The sequence below is a fragment of the Tenrec ecaudatus genome, unplaced genomic scaffold (genome assembly GCF_050624435.1).
Source record: "Tenrec ecaudatus isolate mTenEca1 unplaced genomic scaffold, mTenEca1.hap1 Scaffold_215, whole genome shotgun sequence".
Classification (NCBI taxonomy): Eukaryota; Metazoa; Chordata; class Mammalia; order Afrosoricida; family Tenrecidae; genus Tenrec; species Tenrec ecaudatus.
In genome coordinates, this window is record NW_027458390.1 from 73,486 (window position 1) to 96,540 (window position 23,055).

The 23,055-nt window shown below is 44.6% G+C and overlaps 1 pseudogene; it reads left to right on the plus strand.

The window, feature by feature from the left end:
• The window catches only part of LOC142436316 (ninein-like protein), an 88,973-nt pseudogene that overhangs the window by 56,715 nt on the left and 9,203 nt on the right, over window positions 1-23,055 (plus strand).

Consider the following 23,055-nt stretch of genomic DNA (forward strand, 5'->3'; position numbering starts at 1 on the left):
CAAGGATTGTGTGTTGGCCTTTAGGAGTGTTTTCCAGTTCAATCAATTGGGGTACCACACCCTAGCCCCAAAGTCCACCTTCATCATTCCCTGAGGACATCGCCATTCCATTCCCTTGCTATTCTGTTGCACCCCCTTAGTGTTTTGCCTCGGTGTGGCAGGATCAGATCAGGCGTAGTTCCCACACTGTGTCTCCAGTGTTGTCCCCGGTAGAGCTATGGGTCAGTGAGGGGCGTCATGTCTCATAGTGGGGCTGGCCATGTGGTCCTCTCTGTGGACTGGCTGCTCTAATCGGGATAATCGTCCTCAAGACCTGGTGGGCCAGGATGTGCTCCACTTTCTCCTCCTCCCCCTTCATCATCACCCATGTGCTCCCATCAGATATGTCCCTCTCCTGGAGCTGCAGATTCAATGCCGTCTTTTGAAATAAGTTCTTCTGGTGGGAGGGCCAGGCGTCCTCTTATTATTTGTCATCACTGCTTTTTAGTGATGTGTAGTACTCCATTGTATGTATATACCACTGTTTTTTAATCCAATCATTTGTTGGTGGAAATTTGGGTTGTTTCCAACTCCTTGCATTCGGATTTGTACCCTTGTGGAACTGCTGTTCAGGTCCTTTGCCCACCTCCTCGGTGGGCAATTAGTTTTTTTCTCTTTGGAGACTAGCAGAGTATTGTAGATTTTAGTAATAAGGCCTTTGTCTGATGTGTCAGGCTAAAGATGTTTTCCCAGTCCGTGGGCTCTCTTATTACTCTCTTGGTGAATTATTTTGATGTACACAGATGTTTTATCTTCAGTGTATCCCACATGTCAATTTGTGACTCATGTGCATTTGTGTCCTTCCCTGTTTCTGCTATCCCATGTATTCCCAGTGCCAAAATTCTCAGATTGGTCCCAGTTCCCTTATTGATGGACCTAATAGTTTGCAGTTTTACCTCAAGGTCTGTGATTTACCTTGAGTTTATTCTTGTGCATGGAGTCAGATAAGGGTCATGCTTCATTTTTCTGCAGGTAGATATCCATTTTTTCCAACACCGCTTGTTAAAGAGGGTACCTGCTTTTGATATTTTGGGGGCTTTATCAAAAGTGAGTTGTCTGTATGCTGATGATTTTATTTCTGGGTTTTCAGTTCTTTTCCAGTAGTCTAAGTATCTGTCATTATACCAATACCTCCCAGTTTTGACCATGATGGCATTATAATATGTGCTAAAGTCAGGTAAAGCAAGCCCTCCCACTGTGTCCTTCTTAGGGAGTCTCTGCTAATTCTGGGCTTCTTCCCTCTCCATATGAATTTGGCAATCAGTTTTTCCATTTCTTTCAAGAAAGATGAGGGTAATTCTCTCAGGATTGCATTAAAGTTATATAGTGCCTAGGAGAGAACTGACATCTTTACTATATTGAGTCTTCTGATCGACAAAAAATGGGATATTCTCCCATTTGTTGAATCACTCTTGGTTTCTTGTAATAGTGTTCCATAGTTTTCCTCATATAAATCTTTTGTTCTTTTAGTCTGCTATTTCCCTAGATATTTTAATTTGTGCTTGGCTATTGTGATGGGTACCACCTTTTTGACCTCCTCTTCTGTTATTTTAGCTGATATGTATAGCAGTCCAGTGGACTTCTGTTTGTTGATCTTGTATCCTGCCACTCTGCCCCTTTTGGATCTTTTGGGATTTTCCATTTATAAAATCATGTCATCTACATATAACGATAGTTTTACCTCTTCCTTCCCCAGACGAATACCTTTGATGTCTCTCCTTTGCCTTATGCTGCGAGCTAAAACCTCCAGTACGATGTTAAATAAGAGTGGGGACAAGGGGCATCCTTGTCTGGACCCTTTTTCTGTGGAATTGTGTTCCTCTTTTCTGCATTGACTACCATGTTGGCTGTTGGTTCTTCATATATAGCTTGTATTGTCTTGAGGAATTGTCCTTCCATTCCTATCTCCTGACGTGTCTTAAAAAGGAATTGGTGTTGGATGTTGTCGAATGCTTTTTCCACATCTATCAATATTATCATGTGGTTCTTAGAGTTTTTCATGTCAATGTGGCACATGATACTAATGGTCTTTCGTATGTTGAACTATCCCTGGTATGAATCTTGCTTGGTCATGGTGAATTACCATATATACTCGTGTATAAGCTGAATTTTTCAGCACAAAAAATGTGCTGAAAAACTGGGGTTTAACTTATACGAGGTGTAATATCTCACAGGTGATTGTCGTTCCTCCGCTGTTCATTCAAAGCCTCACTGATACTGCAGGGCTTTGAATGTTTGTTACTCACATCTAACCAATCAGAGCCATCCTATGACGTGGAAGGCTCCAATTTGCAGAAGCACCCATAGTGATTCACTTACGCTGGCAGCTGAACTGGTCAGGATGTGTCCGTGGCTGCGCTCAGTCTCTCCCCTCTGGTCTCTGTGTTAATTCACATCCTGCATTTCCCACCCTAGGCTTATACTCAAGTCATCAGTTTTTCTAGTTTCCCAGGTAAAAACTAGGTACCTAGGCTTATACTCAGGTCGGCTTATATTCAAGTATATATGGTATTCGTTTTATATACATTTGTATTCTATTGGCAAGTATTTTGTTAACAATTTTTGCATCTGTGTTCATTAAGAATATTTTTCTGTAGTTCTCAATTCTTGTAGGATTCCTGCCCTGTTTGGGTATCATATTTATACTTGCTTCAAGAGGTTGCCGTCTTTTCTATGTTCTGGAAGATTTTGTGTAGGATTGGTGTCATTTCTTCCCTAAATGCTTGGTAGAATTGTCCTGTGAAGCCATCTGGCCCAGGGAATTTGGGGTTGGTAATCCCTTGATATCCTTGTCTATTTCTTCTATTGCTATGGGTCTATTGACATTCTTGATGTTCCTCTGGGAAATTCGAGGGAGGGATTGTTTTTCAAAATTTGACCATGTCTTCCAAGTTGTTGAATTCATTGGAATACAGTCCTTCGTAATACTCTTTAATTGTCATTTTGAATTCATTAGAGTCTGTTGTAATGTCCCCTCTTTCATCCCTCATTCTTGCTATTGAAATTTGTTCCCGTCTTTCTTTGGTTAGGTTTACCCACGATATGTTGATTCTGTTTATCTTTTCAAAGAACCAACTTTTAGCAGCATTAATTTTTTCCATAGTTTTCTTATTTTCCCTCTCCTAAATCTCAGCCCTGATTTTTATTATTTCTTTTCTTTTGCTATTAGCACGATTGTGCTGTTGACTCAGCCCTAGTTGCTGTAAATTTTGTGCCAGCATATCAATCATATGGCTTTCTTCCTTTCTCAGGTGTGCATGTATTGCTATGAAACTTCCTCTGATAACTGCCTTTGCTGTGTCCCATAAGTTTTGGTACGTCTTATTCTCATTCTCATTGGTTTCTAGAAATTTCCTAATTTCATCTATGATCTGAGCCAGTACACACTCCTTTTTCAGTAGAGAGTTATTCATCCTCCAATTGTTTGCCTTGTTTTATTCATCTTCCTTTTGCTGATTTCCAGCCTTATGGCACAGTGGTCAGTGAGAGAAGTCTATATGATATCAATGTGCTTAAATTTATGCAGATTTGACTTATGCCCCAGCATGTCGTCTATCTTCGAATATGTGCTATGTGGGCTTGAAAAGAATGTGAAATATTTTGTATTTTCATGAAAAGCTCTGTAAATATATATCAGGTCAAATTGACTAATTGTAGTGTTTAGATCTCTGGCCTCCTTGTTGAGTTTCTTTCCCTGTGATATTTCTTTCTCAGAGAGTGGTGTATTGAAGTCACCTACTATAATTGTTGAGGCTGTGACTTCCTTTTTCATATTTTGAAGCATTTGTTTGACGTATTCAGCAGGTCTGTCATTTGGGGAATATGTTTACAATGCTTAGTGGTTCTTTGCCTACTGTTCCCTTGAGCAATATATAGTGTTCCTCATCTCTTTTTATGGTTTGCACTTTGAGGTCAGTTTTATCCAAGATTACTATTGCAACCCTTGGTTTTTTTTAATTGCTGTTTCTTTGGTATGTTTTTCTCCAGCATTTGATTCTCAGCCTAGTTTTGTTTGTAGTCTTGACATGTGTCTCCTGTTGGCAGCAGATTGATTAGTTGTATTTCTAAACTAGTCTAAACTAGTCTGCTAGCCTCAGTCTTTTAATGCCTGAGTTTAGTTCATAGATATTCAGGGGTATTATTTCCATCCGTGGACTCTGTGATGTCATCTTACACCTTTTGTGTTGGGTGTTTTCCCACCTCCCTTTCTTTTTAATGTAGTGTGTGTGTGTGTGTTTCATTCTTGACTTCTTTTCACCCTTAATCCAATGCTATCTTGGGGGCTGTTTTCTCTTTGTTTCCCTCTGGGTGAGGTTGTTCTCTGTGGCAGTCTCTTACTTATGCTTGGTGAGTGCTGTTCTTCTGCCTATACTGGATCGACAAGGATCCAGGCTGGGTTTCTTCTAATGTATTCTTTGAGTTTTTCCTTCTCTAAAAGACAATTACTTCTTCATCTATCTTGATCAATAATTTGGCTGTGTAGAGTATTCTTGGGTTTGCATTATTTTCCTTCAATTTTTGCAATGTTACTCAACAACTCTCTTCTCTTCTTCATAGTGTTCTCTGATACCCTGTTTCCCCGAAAATAAGACAGTGTCTTATATTAATTTTTGCTCCCAAAGATGCACTAGGTCTTATTTTCAGGGGATATCTTATTTTTCCATGGAGAAGAATGTGGTACACGTTTATTGTTTATTGTTTTATTAAAAGAGACCTCGTACTACCTGTCTGCTCTGACTGCGCTGCAGCCAATAGTGAGCTGCGTGGTGGTGCCCACCACTATGATCCAGAGTCCAGAGTTACGGTAGCTTCGGGGGTGCTGATTTTTGGGGAGGTCTTATTTTTGGGAGATGCCTTATATTTCAGCCCGAGGCAAAACTGTAAGTAGGTCTTATTTTGGGGGGATGTCTGACTTTTGGGGAAACATGATAGGTCTGAGCATATTCTTATTTGGGAAACTATGTGATTGCTTGTTTTTCCCTAGCTCTTCTCATGATTTTCTCCTTTTCCTCAAAGTTGGATAGTAAGTATGATGTGCCTTGATTTCTTCTTGGGTTTCAATCTGACTGGTGTTCTTTCAGCCTCCTGAATGGTTGCCAGGTTTTCATTCATTAAGCTCGGGAAGTTTTCCTCCAAGAATTTCCTCTCTGTTGCAGTTGACTTCTTTGTGGTGTCTTCCTCTGGTAATCCAATAATTCTAATGTTGTTCCACTTCATAGCATCAGACCTAGCTTTTAGGTTCTCTTCAGCTTCACTAATGATCTTATTAGATTTTTGTTCGCATTTAAAGTCTCCTTGGCTGTCCTCTAGGTCACTGGTGCAATTATCTGCCTCCTCCAGTCGATTCTCGAGGTCTGTGTGTCTGCTACTAGTTTTTGTTATCTCTTCCCTGATCTCTTGTATTTCCCTTTGGTGTATGGACTTAATCTCCTCTTTCATTTAATCTTTTTTTCTGTATTGTTTTTCTCATATCCTGTAGTACTGCAAGAAGTATTCTGAAAAATTCTTTATGTGGCAGATAAATATCTGCTTCTTCTATGCATGTCGTTCGGTTCAGGACATCTCTGCCATTGAAGTTTGTTTCTCATGTTTTTTTGTTGAGGTCATTGGGCCTGATTGCTGTTTGTTTTAGAGGAGCCAGGTGCCATTTTTCAGGGAGTCAGAGAGCACTGGCTCTCTCTGGGAGACTCGTAGGAAAGCTTCTTCGAACTGCTACAGCTAATTTCACTATGGAATTAGCCAACCACTTTGTCCTCCTGTGGCTTCACTCTTTCCCTAGTCAACAAGTTGGATGGGCCTCTCCGGAGATGCTGGTTGGGTTGTTGTGGATCCACGAGGATGGTGCTTTACTGGGTGATCTCACAAGAATCCATGATGGTGTGGCCCATGACGGCTTGGGTTGTCACAGGTGGCATGCAAAGGTGCCCGCTGCAACAGGAGTGTCACAGAAATCTGGTTGGTTGCCTGCTTTGGTATAGAGCACCGTGAATGGTGGGCGGAATTTCGCTGATCAGGTAGATCACTGCGTAGGTTAGGCAGAGTTTCCCACTGCTCCGTGGAAAGCTGGTGAGTGTTTGATAAGCTTTCTTAGTCTGTGAGGCACTACAGCAGGCAGGAGGAAGCTCCCTCAGTAACGTGGGCCCACAGAGGATGGATAGGAGCTCCCCAAGGCACACAGGCAGGATTTCCCCCAAAGAAGGGGTGCCGAATTTCTCCAGCCATGTCTTAAGCACTACAGAGGACCGGCAGGTGGGCTTTTCCAGGGAAGAAGTTGGGCAGGATATCCCCTGTTGGAGTGTGGGTGGGCTTTCCCAGCTTCCGGTTATGCTGCAGAGGGAGGAGCTCGCCCAGCAGGGTTGAGTGCAGGCATTAATGCCCTAGGCTAAGGGTAGTGGTCAGGATGTTGGCAGTGCTGTGTGAGAGAAAGGGGAAGAGAAAAAGAGAAGGAAAAAAAAACAGCCCACTGAGACAGGGGGATAGGGGGGAATAGAGAGAAGAGAGGGAAACTGAAGCATCAATATAAATGAACCTGATCCTTGACCATGGGGCTGGAGGGGTTTAATCCCTGCCCTGAGATGGTGTCAAACTGTGGCTGTGTTGAGATAAAGCCCCTGTGTTGCCTACAAATGATCCTGGCTCCAGCCAAGACAGTGGCCGGGCCAAGGTAAGGTGACCAGATTTTAACATTGGTATAGCGGGACACCACTGATAAAACTCATATCCTGGTGAAATTGCCACATGGCAGCCGAAAACCGTATATACCCTCACTTGTTGTGCATTCTTTCCAAAAATTGGGACTTTTTAAAAACACCATAGACACGAGAAAAAATGTTTAAAAAGCGGTACGTCTGGTCACCTTAGGCTAAGGTCAAACCCTAGCTGGCCTCCATTGTGGTAAGCCAAAAGACCCAGCTCCTTAAAACCTATTGGATCTCTGCCTACTTATCTTTCTGATGCTCCTTCTGCGACCTGGTGGTGTGGAATTTCCCTCTTAGTGACTCTCCTGCACAGATTTCTGTGGAGTTCCTCTGCTATGTGTTACTCAGTCGCCATCTTCCTGGAAGTCTCTACCATCCATTTCTTAACAGATTTTTGTGAGAACTTTTTTTTCTCTCCCACTTAAAATTAATATACTTTTCCCCTCAAGAGACTGTAATTTACCTTTGTAAATTACAGAAAAAGGGCTTCAAAAATTCATGGAAAATTCCTTTACCTTTTAATCCTATTTCCATGAGCTATTTGTGGCTCACTCATACATGTTATTCCAGTTACTATGGCTCCATAAGAAATTATCGCCAACACTTAATGGCCTAAAATAGCAATTAAATATGCTCATAGATTTTATATTTTGTGGGAAGGAACTCAGACATAGCATAACAAACATGTTTCTTCTCTGCCCTATGATGCCGGGGCCTCAGCTACACACCTTACTGGCTAGACCAGAAATGTCTGAAAGCTCGCTTACCATGTGGCTGCCTGATGGGCCAGTTTGGGCTTCTTCACAGTTCAATGTCTAGTGTCCCTCCAGAGTACGTTTCCTAAAGGAGAAACCAGGTAGAATCATACTCCTATAGTCCCTGGGAGCACTGCTGCCGTATTCATTAGGTCTGAAGAGTCCCAAGTCCCCCATCCCCAGGTGCACAAAAGGGAAAGTGACCACACACCTCACATTCCTTCACGAAGGGATCTAGGGTCCCTGAGTAAACCGCATGGAGTGCATAGCTGACCTCTGGCTACATCAAGGAGAAGAATCCTACGTAGCTCCATCAATCAAGGCCGATTGCCACAAAATAGAGATCAGACATGCCTCCACCCTCCATCATTCTTTACCCTTTTCTGATAGTAACTGTTTCTTCCACAGCATTCTACTTTTGTGCTGTGTTCTATAATCCATTGCACTGGTCGCACAGAGCTCACAGGCAATACTCACAATTAAGGGAGCTTTTTAGAGAACTTAATGGGTTACTACAAGCCAAGATCAGAAAACACTAAGGATACAGTCATTGGTCCACAGTATCATCTCGCCTCAATCAAGTCTTTCTCTAGTCCTTAGTCTCTGTGTTGCTCTTCAATTCTGTCCCGTGTCTCCTTGCCTCAGCCTCTGACTTTGCCTTGTTCTTTCAGTCTGTCCAGTAATTTCTGTTTCACAGCCTCTGGTTCCTCGTGTCTTTAGACAGAGATCTCATTTGTTCTCCACTGGTAGTTCTTTATCCCTTAAGTTCATGGGATTCCTCTCTGTTCCTGTTCTAAGATAACACATCCCTATGGCCAGGGAAGTGGCAACGAAAATGAACCAGTCCACTCTGTTTTGTGTTAGACATGCCCTATTTGCAAAGTCCCACCTAATCATCAATGGGAATCACAAAGACCTAGACAGAAGAGCCATGCCAAGAGACTTCACACCACGATAGTCCCACAGACAGGCGCTTCTTGCCTTCTTACCCTTAAATCTACAAGTGAGAGCTGTGTCTTGGGAGATTCGCCTCTAAACCCTGGCAACCAAGTGTGCTTTTTACAGTGCATTTCCTCAACTCCTGTGCAGACAGACCACTGCAGCCAGGTGCAGATTCAGGGCAGCCTCCCAGCATTGCCTGTCTGTCCTGCAGCCCCCACTCTATGTGCCTCATTGGGCCTCAGCCATCCATGTGGCCTTTCTGCTCTGCTGGGTGGCATTTTGTTTTAAGATGATGGCAACGCCTTGACAGTCAAAGCTGCAGAACCCTCTGGAGAAAGGACACCAGTGAGTTGCTTTTCTTGGCCATACCCCATCACTGTGGTGGACTCGCACACATTCCTGTTGAGTCAGGTGTTGGTGATCTGCATTTCTCCTCCACATTCACTTCACTTTAAAAAAAAAATTTAGCCCCTGCTATGATTCTAGTGATAGAAGGCGATGTAGGATTTAAGAAAGCTGAATTATCCCTGTCATGTTTAACTCACTGCATAGTTGGAAACTTATAGTTTGAATGTTACATGTTTGCTGTCAGGAATTGAATTTCCTTTCCACTGGGCATCCTGCAGACCCTGCGGTGCTGCATTGCTCCTTGGGCCTTGCTTTGTAGCATGGGGATTGCAGGGCCATCTCTACTCTGCTTATAGGACCTGCAGGACCGCAATGATGAGTTGCAGGCTGCGCTGGAAGGCCTACAGACATGGATGCACAAGACACAGAGTAGCCCATCTAGTTTCCGGCCAGATGGATGCCTGCCCCCAGCAGATTGCTCCGAAGGTAGAGGATCTTCTTGGGGAAAGGGTGGAGTCCTTGTTCCAGCAAACTGGGCTATCTCTCAGACCTACCCGTAGTTTGTGTCATGGGCCACTTCCAAGCATCATAGGGTATATTGAGGCACAAACACCTGCCCCAGACACACTGGCACCACCCGGCTGAGTTCCTTGTAGATGGGAATTTATGGAAGGGGATGGGGGCTTTATCAACTGTAATGAAATGGCAGCAGTTATGTGATCTCACAATGACCTCATCAGAGGCATGTCCATCACTCGTAGATGTTCCAAAGCCACCTCCAGAGTTGTGATTAAGATGAAGGGACTTGGTGGTGAGGTTTCAGCATAGGCTAGAGACAGAGAGAGTGAGGGTATGTGACAGTAAATAAAGGAGTTATATTTCCTTTGCCCAGGTCACAGACCAGTCTCTATACAGATTGTCCTCTGAGCTGTAAGCTGGTTGATGTGAAAACTCTTTTAATAAAAGAGATAAATTATATCTAAAACATATTAATGACTCCCTGATATTCAGAGAGAGCTTGAGATTTGTCCCCTTGAGTGTCAGAATTCGTCAGAATAGACCTGTGCCAGCGGCGCCTGCGCAGGACACAGGTCAAGCACTGGAAGCAGTTGGGACCTGTGTGCATAGGCGTGCATATCTGCTTAAAAGTAGATATCTCTGGCTTCAGGATCCTCTTAGTGCTGAGGTTTATGACAAATTCCACCTACAGTGTAGACTGTGTTTGATTAATCTCAGCTCCTTCAAAAGACAAGAACAAGGAGGTAACACAGCTGCCCTAGAGTTTTGTCATAGTCCTGTATAGTCAGGGGTTGGTTCTTGGATCAGTGCCCCCAACTGTGCATCAGCAGACACCGTGGCAAGGCTCTCAGCCCTGCTGCCAAAGCTCTGATACACAGTGGTTTTGTGTGCTAAGTTTTGGCCACTCCCTCACCCCAGGGAGATCTGTGGACACTGACAGGCCACTCCCTCACCCCAGGGAGATCTGTGGACACTGACAGGCCACTCCCTCACCCCAGGGAGATCTGTGGACACTGACCTGTGGATCTTTGGCAGTCGAGCATTTTGCATCCTCCTCCCTCCCAGTTTTGTAGTGCTCTAAAGCTATTTATTTAATAAAATGTAAATGAATTATAGCTAAAAGAGCCAACCTGGGAACCTTAAGTTTTCTCTGAATGTGGGTACAGCGTCTTTGGACCCCAACATAACCTGCTCACCTGCAAATGGCAGATTGGTGTCTTGAAATCCTGTGAGTCAACAGCCAAAGGCCATTAGACTCATTTGGGAAATGTGGGATGGAGCCTGACACAGCCAGCTGCACCACATCCAGAGATGCCAAGGGTGCTGTGACATCCATTTAAGGCATCCTACGTATTCTTCCACACAACAGACAGGTCAGCCATCCCCAGGGAAATGGACACTGTGTCCCCTCAACTACACAGAATTTATGGCCCTCAGCATGAACCACTGACCCAAAACCTGGGAGACAAGGCCCTGAAGTCTTGGGTCTGCTCGAGACTGGGGACTGCGGCACCAGATCACAGACCTAGGCTTCATGCCATCGCTAATGAAACCTAGCAGTTTCACAATGTGGCCTTTTTATGTACTGTCCTCCCATCCCTCTGATGGAAACCATTTTAGAAGCAGCACCAAGGCTCAGTTGACCCTTCCGATGTTTGTCTGCTGCTGAGAGAATAGTAAGAAGCTGGGTTGCAGTAAGCCTAGTGATGTGGACTGTCCAGCCTCACGGACCTCCTGTCAGCCCAGGTGACTGCGCAAGTTGACAGTTCTCAGTTTCCAAGGCAAAGTAATTCTTTCCAGAGGTTCTCATTCAGGTTTTTGTCTTGTCCCTTATGTCAAAGTTTGTCACCATTTTCAGGGTGACAATGAGAGTAGAGGATGACTTTGCCACGTCCCATCCTTGACACTGCAAAATGAAGACTGAGTCATGGCATAAATGCAATTCTGAGTCTCAGACCAGCTCTCTTCCAAGCCCTAGCAACACACGTAGTTCAAAGATGTGCCTTGTGTGCCTGGTGTGCGGAGTGGTGATTCAGGTCGGAAAGCGAGTCCTTGCAGTGCTCTCAACACCATTCCTCATTCCACACGTATGGAATGTGCCTGACTGCTTTATTTATTATTATTATTATTATTATTATTGTATTTTAAAATCATTTTGTTGGGACATCTTACAAGTATAACATTCCATAGTTAAATCACATCAAACAGTGTTGTACAGTTGCTACCACAATCCGTTTCAAAACATTTTCTTTTTCTTGAACTCCTTGATATCTGCTCCCCATTTATTCCCTCCTTTGCCCACCATACCCCGCCCCAGGAAACCTTACTTTATTTTTTTCCATATCTTGCACATCCAATATATCCACTCACATACAATTCTGTTGTTCGATCCCATTGAGTGGGGTTATTCAGTCATCAGTGCTCTCAGCTCCCTGTTATCTCCTCCCCCCTTCCCGTACCCTCAGGGAACCGTTACTCCATTTATTGTTTCTGAAGGGTTATCTATCTTAGCTTTCATGTATCAAATGATATTAAATATACGATGAACCTACATCAAATCTGATATGATTAAAGAGGCAAAACAAATAAAAACCATAATCATAAGGGGAGGGAATATTAAGGAACTAGAGGATAATTATGTAGTTCATCAGTGCTATACCACACCCTGGATTTATCATCCCTTCCTGTGTCCCTTCTGAGCGTGACTGTCCAATTACCAGAGGGGCTGTGATTTCTGGGTCTCTACTACATCCATGCCCCTTCACATCAATTTGGTTGCTTATCTTTTGAACTTCTGATACCATTTCTCCTCAACACCTCATGATCACACAGGCTGGTGTGCTTCCTTGTGGGCTGTTTCTTACCTGCTAGTTGGGCACTTATTTAACTGCAAAGCATCTAAGACCCCATATGCTATTAATAACCAGGCACCATCAGCTTTTTTCAACCACATTTGCTTATGCACCCATTTTGGCTTCAGCAATCATCTGACCAGTTTATCGAGCAACACACAGACTTACTGCCATCAAGTTGATGCCAACTCATAATGACCCTATAGGACATGGGAGACCTGCCCCTGTGGGTTTCTGAGACTGTAACTCTTGATGGTGGTTTCAAACTGCTGACATTTCAGATCATAGTCCAATGCATAAACACCATGCCACCAGAGCTCCTACATATCCTGAAACCCAGCATTATTTGTGTGAGGAGGAGGAGGCCAATTTGAAGTCTTTAGCTAATAAACAGGCCATGAGGTGTGTCTGGCCACCTTCATACACAGTGAGGCTCATTCCCAGGCATCACACTGCCCAGAGGCATGTGTCACCAGGTCACCCCACTTCTTCCATCTCCCCACCTCCTCTATGATCCTGGCATCACCAGGGAATAAACTTGAAGTGAAGTACAAGGGGGCCTTACATTCATGGACAATTCCATTATCTTTTTCTTCCGTGTTCTGGAGGTTTTTTGAAGTCCCTTCACACGATATCACTGCCACTTTGTAGGAACTTGAAGGGTGTGATGGGCTGCAGGAGCCTCCTGAGCAATCTGTTCTGGTGAAAGTGTGAAATGGTTCTAAATGAGTGTTTCCTAACGTGGGCAATGCTGCCCCCTGGGGGGCACTGGAATAATCCGTGGGAGCTGCCAAAGCAAATAACCTACACCCTATCCTGGATTAGGGATGGGCTATTGTATAAAAGTTAATTGCCAGAGGGTTGCTGGGTAACTATTTTTCTGAAAATTGGACAGCTGACCAAATAAGTTTGAGATCCTTTATTCTACATGGATACAACATAGCAGATCACCAGTGATGCGTGCTGTTGTACGCCAGTGCGGCAGGACTCCACCATCACTGCCTTTCCCTTGAAAAAGCACATGTAGAATCTGTGCTTTGTTGTCCCTTGGGAATAGGAAAGCTGTAAGAAACCTGTAATGTCCTCACTGAGCTAAGCTGAGATTTCCTCTTCTTCGCAGGCTTTTTCACATGCGTTACAGCTCCTACTCCAGTGAGCCTCGAAACGGAACTCATGATGGAGCAGGTGAAAGAACGTTACCAAGACGTCAAGAGCCAGCTGGAGACGAAGGTAGGTGTGAGGGGTGCCCGAGGGGGAGCCTGGGGCTTCCTTTTGTGCACAGAGAGCCGTGCTTAGTGCTGACCCTTCTCCAGGCAGCTGCCTTGGATTTCTCTGGTTGGTGAGCGGGGGCACTAAGAAGACAGTTTGAGGGAAATACAAGCAGAAATGACTGTCAGTGCCTGGCCCAAAGTCGCTGGGGGCTGGCATGCTGAGTGCAGCCCTGCCAACTGCTGTGTGGGAATTCACACCACCTACCTCATTCTTAGCATAACTTATCCTTGGCTTTGCCTCTCGTGGGATGCTGCATAGTTTCTCAGCCAGGATTACCCTGGCTGACAAGGTCTTCTCAGATGAAGTTAGCTCCTGCCTCTCCTTAGATGGTGACTAAGAGAATGTCCGCACACAGTTGCCATGTGCCGCGTTCTTTCTACTTTCAGGACTCAGAGAGCCAGCCACCCTGTTTCCACCGGGACCTCTGAGCTCCTGGGTGCAAGTTACTTACCTAAACGGAGCTTGCCAGCCAACGGCCAGACAATATCTTCTCCCACGGGAGGTTATCCAACTGGTCCAGACAAGGCTGTGCCTACATCTTGAGCACTGAGTCTTGGGGATGTCACCGCTGCCTTTTCATCCCTGACTTCTGCAGGCCTCAGCTCCTTGGCATGCCCGACAACCTTGCTGTTTCCATGTCATATTGTCAGGGGCTAATGTTTCTCTTTCCAGGTAAACTACAAGCAGGAAATTGAACTAATGAAGAAAAACTTTGAGAAGGAGAAAAGGGAAATGGAGCTTATGTTCAAAAGTGAAGTCAGCATGCTAGAGAGGCGCTCCATGCACAGTCTCAGGATGCCCTTTGCAGCCTGCAGGGGCAGCTGTGGGAGATAAGGAGTGGGGGCCCACATTGCCCCAAGGAGTTGGCCACCTTAGCTCAGTGGCCAGACGAGAAGCTACGCCTGAGACACCAGCACGGACTACCACAAATCAGGTCTGCTGCCCTGTTTTCTTCTGGGTCCTCCTTCAGTCTGAAGTTCTTCCCAAAAACCCACATTAGATATTTAATTCAGGAAATGACTCAACTGCAGTGCATGCTAAGTGGGTAGTTTTTCTCTGGCCACAGAGAGGAAGGTAGGAAAAAATAGGGCTTTGTATGAGTTGTTTTAACTTAAATTAGAAATATATATATTAAAACTTAAGTTATGAAGTAATTTAGTTTGTAGACTACTTTTAACACATTCATATTTATTTTCTGCCTCAGACTTCTCTGTAGCAAAGGAACAAAGTAGCAAAGCATCTTCCTTATTTAATGTCATGTTCTAATTTTCCAGTGCACGCGGTAGTATGTGGGCAAATGGAGAAAAAGGCTAAAAGCTCCTTTGCAATAGGGAGGCCAGTTATCTGCGAAGGTAGCTTTTCAAAGCTGTCCTAAGCGAAAGGAGCCCTGCTGGGGCTTTGGGTTAGCATCAGGCTGCTAACTACAAGATTGGTGATTCCAACCTCCCAACTGCTTTGTGAGAGAAAAACAGACTTGCTCCTCCAAGAAGAGGGACCATCTGAGAGCCTCGGCAGCAGTTTGCTCCATCCTGCAGAGCATAGGAGTTAGAATCGGTTTCATGGCAGCGAGTTGCTGTGTCATCACAAAGAAAAGAAATGAAAGATTTCTTTGGAAAACTGAGTGTATCAAGTAGGTTTCACTTAGTGGAATGATAACTGGTTGCTGCCAGCCCATGCCTATTTATCATGACCTCACTCTCCCACAGAGAATCTTGGCCCTCGCCAACTTGGACACCAAGCGGGCTAGAGCCCTGCTGACCAGACCTGCAAAGCCTCCTTGGGAAGCATTCTTAGCTGGGAACATGGCTCGGGTTAGAAGTGGCACTACGATGACCACAGTGGATCAAGCCATCTCCCGTGTCCTGTGACCTGGGGAGGTTGATGATCCCAGAGCCAGTCTGCCTTTCTGTCATGGTGCAAGGAAATTGAGGCAGCTTAAGTATGGGTGGTAAAGAAAATCCTGGACAACTGAATTGTACCCTCTTCTGTACCCTGCCTTTCTGTTCCCCAAAAGATGACCACACAGTGGCCTCAGACCTGGGCGTTGCAATAACACATACTGCCCGCTAGGATGATCCAGAGCTTCCTCCTGAGAATTTTGCTTCATAGTATCTGAACCTGTGAACTGTCTGGTAAAGGGCGGGCTACTGTCCAGAACACCTTATAGACCATTGCCACTATTCCCAAGCCCTTTCAGGCTCTAAGAAGCAGCAAAGGGACATGTCTGGTCCCAGGAGTTTCCTTAACTGGCTGGAAGGCTGCTCCCACCCCCATTCCCACCCCATGTCATGATTGTGAGTCGAGCCATATTGCATGACTCTGATGAGCTGAGTTACTCTTGTTCTCCCAGGCTGACTGCTCTCAGCTGGGCCTCACTCCACCTCAGTGTTATTTTCCTGGGGCTTCTAAAGGCCTCTTTCCTAGATGTTTAAAATACTTTTTAGAGTAATTTCGACTAAAGGTACTTTTTTTTTCACTAAACTTTAGGCCAGTACTGCCCAATACAGCTTTCTGTAGTGATAGACATATCTTGTGTTTGCCTGCCCATTACAGGAGCCACTGGCCACATGGGGTCACTGAAAGTGACTGATGTGACCAAGAATCTGAGCTTTGATTTTATTCCATTTTAATCCGTCTAAATGTAAATTTAGTCCCATTTGACAAGTCGTGTCTGCTGCATTATCAACTAGATCCTGTGCATGCACTCTCTGAGCGCAGCTGGCACGAGTAGCGAGGAGTTGTGCACTTAGAACGTGTGCTTGGGCAGGCCTTTCTAACCCTGTGATACATGTGACATTCGTGTTTCTGAGCCAGGTCCATGTGAAAGTTTCTGTAGAAAGGGGTCAAAGGCTGAACTGAGCCAGAAACTCCTGTGGATGGAAGCAGCGCACTTGTTACAGCAATGGGACTGTAAAAAGAAAAAGATGCTTCAGAGGCAACTGCAGCTAGTGACAGACATGGGAGCCCAGCTGGACTTGGACAAGGGATAGAGAAGAGAGGCAGAAGGAGATGCTAGCCCAGTGCAAGAAGCAGCAACGCAAGTTGGGTGGGGGGTGGAGGGTGGAGGGTGGCAGGGAGGGCTGATGAGTAAAGAGCAAGCTAAAATTTGCAAAGTGTTTGCACTTGAAAAGTTAGAAACCACATATAGGAAGCAATTAAAAGGGCTTTCCCTGGAGGCAGAGGGGCTGAAAGCCTTCTTGAAGGAGGGAAAGGCAACTGCCTCCAGGCCTGCTGAGGTCCACAGAAGTCAGAAAGGAGACGGGACCAGCAGGGTCAGAACGTGGAGAGGCTGAGTTCCTGCGTATGCCAGGGAGGCATCTCACTGCAGATCCTGTCCAGAGCCCGGTCCCGAGAGCAGCCCCACAGCCCAGAGGACCCTCTGCATAGCTCACTATCAGGGCCATCCCATCTTGGTGAATGATATAGAGGTGGCTCCTGCTCCTTTAGAGACATGGGTGATCTATGCTATCCCCTAGAGGGGCAAGGCCCATGTTCCTGGAGAAACCCGTACCTTTGGCTAGCAGCCTTGCTGGTCAGAAGCAAAGATCATCTGAGCAGCAGGAGTCCAAAGCCACAGAGCAGCCCTTACTGGACATGGCTGGACACAAGCTGCCCCTCTAGGAGCCTCTGTGTCTTGGAAGGTGAGCATGGGGTAGGGACCACTAGGAGAGGACAGCAGAAATTAGAAGATGCTGTACCGATAACAGAAGGTAGAAACTGTGCTGGAGAGAGAAAAGAATGACATGAAAACCAGGCTCCTACAGCTGGAAGATAAGCTTCTGGCTAGGGAGAAAGAAGCAGACTCGAGAGAGAATAACAGGTTTGCCCTCTATCCATTCTTAAACAAGTGGAACTGAGTCATCTCAGTCCCTGATGACTTGATTGCATAACCCCCTTTCCTCCTAGCAGGCTGGTAGACTCAGCACCAGGAGAATACCACGTAGCCCAGGTGTGCCCAAGCTTACAAGCCCAGTCTGGCCTGTACTCGGGCCGTGGTGTTGCTAGGTGCTGTGTGAATGCGAAAAGAGAAATTTTCCATACAGAAACCCCCAGAACTTCACCAAGAGGACTGCTGTGGCTTAGACTCAGGTTTTCACTATCTCTGTCGGCAGGAAATCTGTGCTTGTCTCACGGGGCCCACGAAAGACTGCCCTGAACCCCATTTCATTCCTTTGGGGTCTCTGAAGGTCTCTGCCTGCCAGCTCCAAGCACCTTCCTTTAGTCCCACTGTGTGTATTTATTGAAAGTGTCCTTGGCGCAGATCTACTGCTTCGTGAATTCTGTGAGAGCCCCAAGAACTGACTGGGACACTCGGATGTTGGCCGCAGAAGCCAATGCCTTCTAGAGAAAGCTGAGCTGAGAGGGAGTTCTTAATTCCACCAGCTGGGCAGGCTGCTTGAAAGGCCACAGGTGGAACTGGCCTTCTCGCTTGAGGACTTTGGCTGGCAAATGCTCTATCTCAAAAGCCTGGGATATAGGAAGGCCTTTCCCAATATTTTCCATAGATGGACCCATGTCCCTGAGTGGCTTAAAACAACACAGATTTAATATCTTACAGTTCTAGACGCTACAGGTCAGAAATAGGTTAAAATTTAGCTAATTTCTTGACAGCTTAGTTGCATGTTAGCTAGAACTGAGAGCTAAATTGTACTCTAATCGAGGTGTCATCAGGGTTGTGCCCCTTCCAAGGGGTTCTAAGGAGAACCCATGTACTTACTTTTTCCACCTTCTAGAAGCCACTCACATTTCTTGACTCGTGGCCTCTTCCACTTTTCAAAGCGTCCAATGGCTGGCTGAATCTAAGGCTGTGCCTCTTCTGCCTCTTTCATTTAAAAGGACCCTAGTCTGTACAATAGGCCCACTAGAATAGTCCAGAATAATCTCATTATCTCACAGTCAGCTGATCAGCAGACTTAATTTCATCTTCAACTGTAATTCCCCTTAGCCATGTAACATAATATTCACAATCGGGAATTAGAACATGAATAATGTTTTACCAACTGCCATCGAGTTAATTCTGACTCATATCCACCCCAAAGGGCAGAGTAAAACTGATCCCTAGGGTTTGTGAGGCTATAAATCTTGATAGAAGCAGAAAGCCCCATCGTTCTCCTTTAGAGCAGTGAGTGGGTGGGTCTTTTAGCTGCTGGCTTTCCAGTTAGCAACCTAGAGTGAAATGCAGATGAATACAATACCAACTGCACCACCATGGCTTCCCAGAACAGTCTTTAGGAGGTCATTAATCTGCCAACCACAGCAGTGATCTGGATGTTTTTTATCTCTGATACATTCATGATCACATATCTTTGGTGTATTTAGGTGTGTATTTTAAAAAATATTCTAATGTTATATGCAATAAAAAAGTGTACTGCTATGATTTTATAAGAAATTGATCAGATCGTTTTACCAGCACCCAAAACAAGAAATAGAACCCTCCTGGATTCCCCACACATAGCCAGTATCCTGACTTCTAACTCCTTAATTTTGCCTGTTTTTGCACTTTATATAAAAGAAGCATACCATCCGTCCTTTCTTACCATATGTTGTTTGTGAGATTCTTCCATATTGTTGCTTAGAGCTATAGTTATTTCATTTGCACTTTATTTTTCATTCTCTTGCCTGCATTTTTCTACTGCTATGAAAGTTCTGGGTCAATGCAATATGTTTGTATGGAATGGAATTTTTTAGATTTTAAGATATAATAATGTTTACCTTTTTATTGACATAAGAAACAATGTGTCTTGTGCAAAACTCAACTACAACTCTTTTTTTAATGAAGTTTTTATTGTGAATTAAGGTTTACAGAGCAGATCATACTTTAACACTCTGCAATTCATACATATTTTGATGCCATTCATTCATTCCAGTCCCCTTAATATGCCCTCCCTTAGTCCACGACTTCCCTGTTTTCTGTGTCCTTTTCTCCTCCTTTCCTAGCCTTCTGTCTTTGGGTGAATGCTCCCCATCTCATTTTAACGGTTGACTTTTCTAACACAGTAGTGAGTTGAAGTCCAGACCCAAGGGAGCACGGTCTTAGGGGCCCTACCAGACGCTGTCTGACCAGTAAGCCTGGTTTCTTTTAGGATTTTGATTGACAGGTTCTTCTTCTCTTTCCAGGACTCTCTAGTGTGATTTTATGCAGAGCTGGTGGTGGTGGCGCCAGGTATCACCCCGTTCTTCTGGGCCCAGGATTGTGGAGACCGGTGTTCTCACTGTCCCTTCGACTAAGTGTTTTCCCTCTGTCTGTTTAACTGCCACCCCGCTGCTCTGCCCTGGACAGAGAGAGATCAGTCCTTGCACCCTAGACGGCTGCTCAGAGACCTTTAAGACCGCTGCTACTTACCAGATTAGAATGTAGAGCACTGTCTTTGTGAACTATGATATGCTAATGGATCATTTTGTCCCCTGCAACTATTGTGATACCACTCCCCCAAAGCCCAGTACCTTATTCCTTCAGAGTATCTGCTTATATTTAAGAAGTTGTCATAATTTTGTCCTCTGTTCGCCCCACCACATTCATGGATATATTTGCAGTAAAAGTAAATATACAAATACTCTCTTTTAAACACACACACACACACACACACACACACACACACACACACACACACATATATATGTTTGTAAAAGTCTCCTATCTGTTCAGCCTGTGTGTATGTCCAAGTACTCACTTGTAGATTCCCCAATCCCCCACTGTTGTAGGACTTTGAATCTAACAGTGTTTGCGTCTGTAGTTTCTCACTCTTGCAAACTACCGGTGTACTCGCCTGCCTGCCTCCATCGTTTCTCCTGTGTGTTGCATTCCCCTCCGCCCAGGCTATCACTTGCCTGTGTTCTAGCCGCACCTCCCCCCCCCTCCTTTCCATCCTCTGCAACCATCAAAGAATGTTTTTATTTCCATAAGAAAACTTATTGTTGATTTTTATAGTGGTGGTCTCATACGATATCTGTCCTTTTTGTTTTTGACTAATTCCACTCGGCGTACTGTCCTCCGTGTCCATCCCTCTGTGAGGGCTTTGCAGGTGCATCGTTATTCTTCGACGTTGCATAGCATTTCATTGTGTGTTTATTGCACCCAAGTTTGTTCATCCATTCTTCCACTGCAGGGCATTTAGATTGTTCCTGTTTTTTGCTATTGTGAATAATGCTATGATGAACATGGGTCTGTATCTATTTATTTGTGTCATAGTTTTTATTTCTCGAAGACACATACCAAGTAGAGGGATTGATGTGTCATGGTATTTCTCTTCCCAACTTTCTCAGGGTGCACCATACTGCCTGCCACAGTGGCTGCACCATTTCCCAGTTCCTCCGGCAGTGTATGAAAGTGCCAGTCTTTCCACACCCTCACCATCATTTGTTGTTATCTGTTGTTGTTTTTTTTAACCTTCCAGTTAATTTGGGGGGTGAGGTCGTATCTCATTTTGATGTGTATTTCTCTAATGGCTAATGATTAAGAGCATTTCTTCATATATTTTTGCCCCCCTGAATGTCTTCTTTGGTGAAGGATCTGTTCACATCCTTTGACCATTTTTTAAATTAGATTGCCTATCTCTTTCTGTTGAGATACTCAATTTTCTGTAAATTTTAGAGATGAGTCTCTTGTCCAGTATGTCATTGTCCAATATGAAATTCCACAGCCTTTAGCTTCTCTTTTGACTCTTGGTGGAATCTCTTGACACACACAATTGTCTACGTTTTCGGAGCCCCTAGTCATCCATTGTGTTCTGCTCTGAGTGTGTTCTCCATTACTTCTGTGAGGGCAGTTACATACTTGGCTTCACATAGTCTCTTAATTGTTCAGCAGATAGGATGAGCAATCTTCAGTGTATCTGCGCTCCAAGCAGCCAAAAGTAGAATTCCACCTCCACCTAACACAGTGTACACACCTAGAATCAGTCTGTTTCCCATACTAGAGCCAGAGTGACCATTTCAAATTTCATGTCCCATTTATTTGACAGCCCTACTCTAAACACTTTGCTGCTTTTAAAGTTCCCATGACTTCTTTTTCTCTATTTTTCCCTTAGTGCCCCATGAGATCAAATGAAGTCAGATGAGACATACTTGTGCTTGATACTAGAACATAATGCATAAGATAAGCATGGCAAGGTTATATAGTACCTTGATTACTTAGATTGGGAAAATTAGAATCTAACAAGATGCCAGACAAAGACGTAGTTGGGGGGATAAATATCGACATGTGTTCAGGACAGAAAGTATGGGTTCAAAGCTCATTAGGGATTTTTTTGTTGGTAAAAATACTTGCCTGTCATAAATCACTTGTGTTGTCTTGGCAGAGATTCTTTAAGAATTGTTTGTCAGGAAATAATGTGGCCCAGGGTAGCCTTGGTCATGGAGTAGATAGTGACACCTGCCTTTCTCTGCTGAGGTATTCACTGTGCATCAGGCCGCTCCATAAATCAATATGTGTTTCTTCCTCAGTTTTTCCTTCCAGTGATGACCTTGGAGTATAGCAGGTGACAGTCTCACTAAAGAGGAAAATGTGTGCATATATTTTAAGCTCTGGTCATTCTTGTTTCTTAGATCCCTGCCGGGATTCACTAGCAGGGAATAGCTTTTGGAATGCCCCAAGGTCTCACATTCAGTATTACGCATTGATACCAACCATGGGCACATGGTTCCCAACTTACTTCTGATTGTCAATTGTGCTTGCAGAGCCGAGCTACAGAGGCTTTCTGAAGAAAACACATCGTTGACAAATGAATTGGGAAGGATTCAGCAAGAACTTAAAGTTGCAGAAAGAACAAATGATGTACAGAGGTAAAGGCTTGTCCAGGTTCAACTTAGGACCTTTGAGCTTGTGACCCAGTTTTCACATAGCAGAATGAGTGGTTTCCTCTCAGTAAAGTGAGTGTAGAAGTTACTGAGATAGAAAGTGGGGCGTATTCTCAAATCAACCTCACTTTCCAGAAAGCCAAGAGTGGATGAACCTAATTGGTCTCTGACCATGACATGACACATATGTAAAGGGCCCTGGCCTACCTCCACATGCAGGCAGCCCCTCTCATACCTGAATGCCTGGTCTCAGACGTAAAAGGTAGAACACGTATGTATGTGGCCGCATTGACCACCCCACAGTGAGCAGCTGCTACACCCATCCTTCTTACCTCTGCCATCGTGGCATACCACCTTATTCCCTGTATGAAAGTACTCCGCATCACACCTGATGGTGAGGACAGGTGGACATAGTTTAGTACAGTGAAATGATCCTAGGGCCTTCCTAGACAAATACAATATCTATGTTCATGACTCAGTAATAATTTCAGGTGGACTTTTCACCACGGTTTATATTTGTATGTAGATATCGGCATTAGGGGTAGGTCTGGGCCCTAGGACACTGAGGCAGGAACAAGGGACAGGGAGTGGAGTGCTAACACTGGTCAGTGAGTTTTCACTGCTGTAGCCATATCCAAGGGCAGTCTGCCTTTTGATTTTTCTTCCAAATAAGAAGTTCAAGATAAAGTCAACTCTGACCTGCTGCGAGCATGGAGCATAGTTGATGGAGTAGCCATGACGGTCAGAATATGGATGGCAGGGGAAGGTACCAGCGGGGATTTGCATCATTACAGTTCTGAAATCCAGGAGGTCTTCCCTTGAAACCATTTTCTC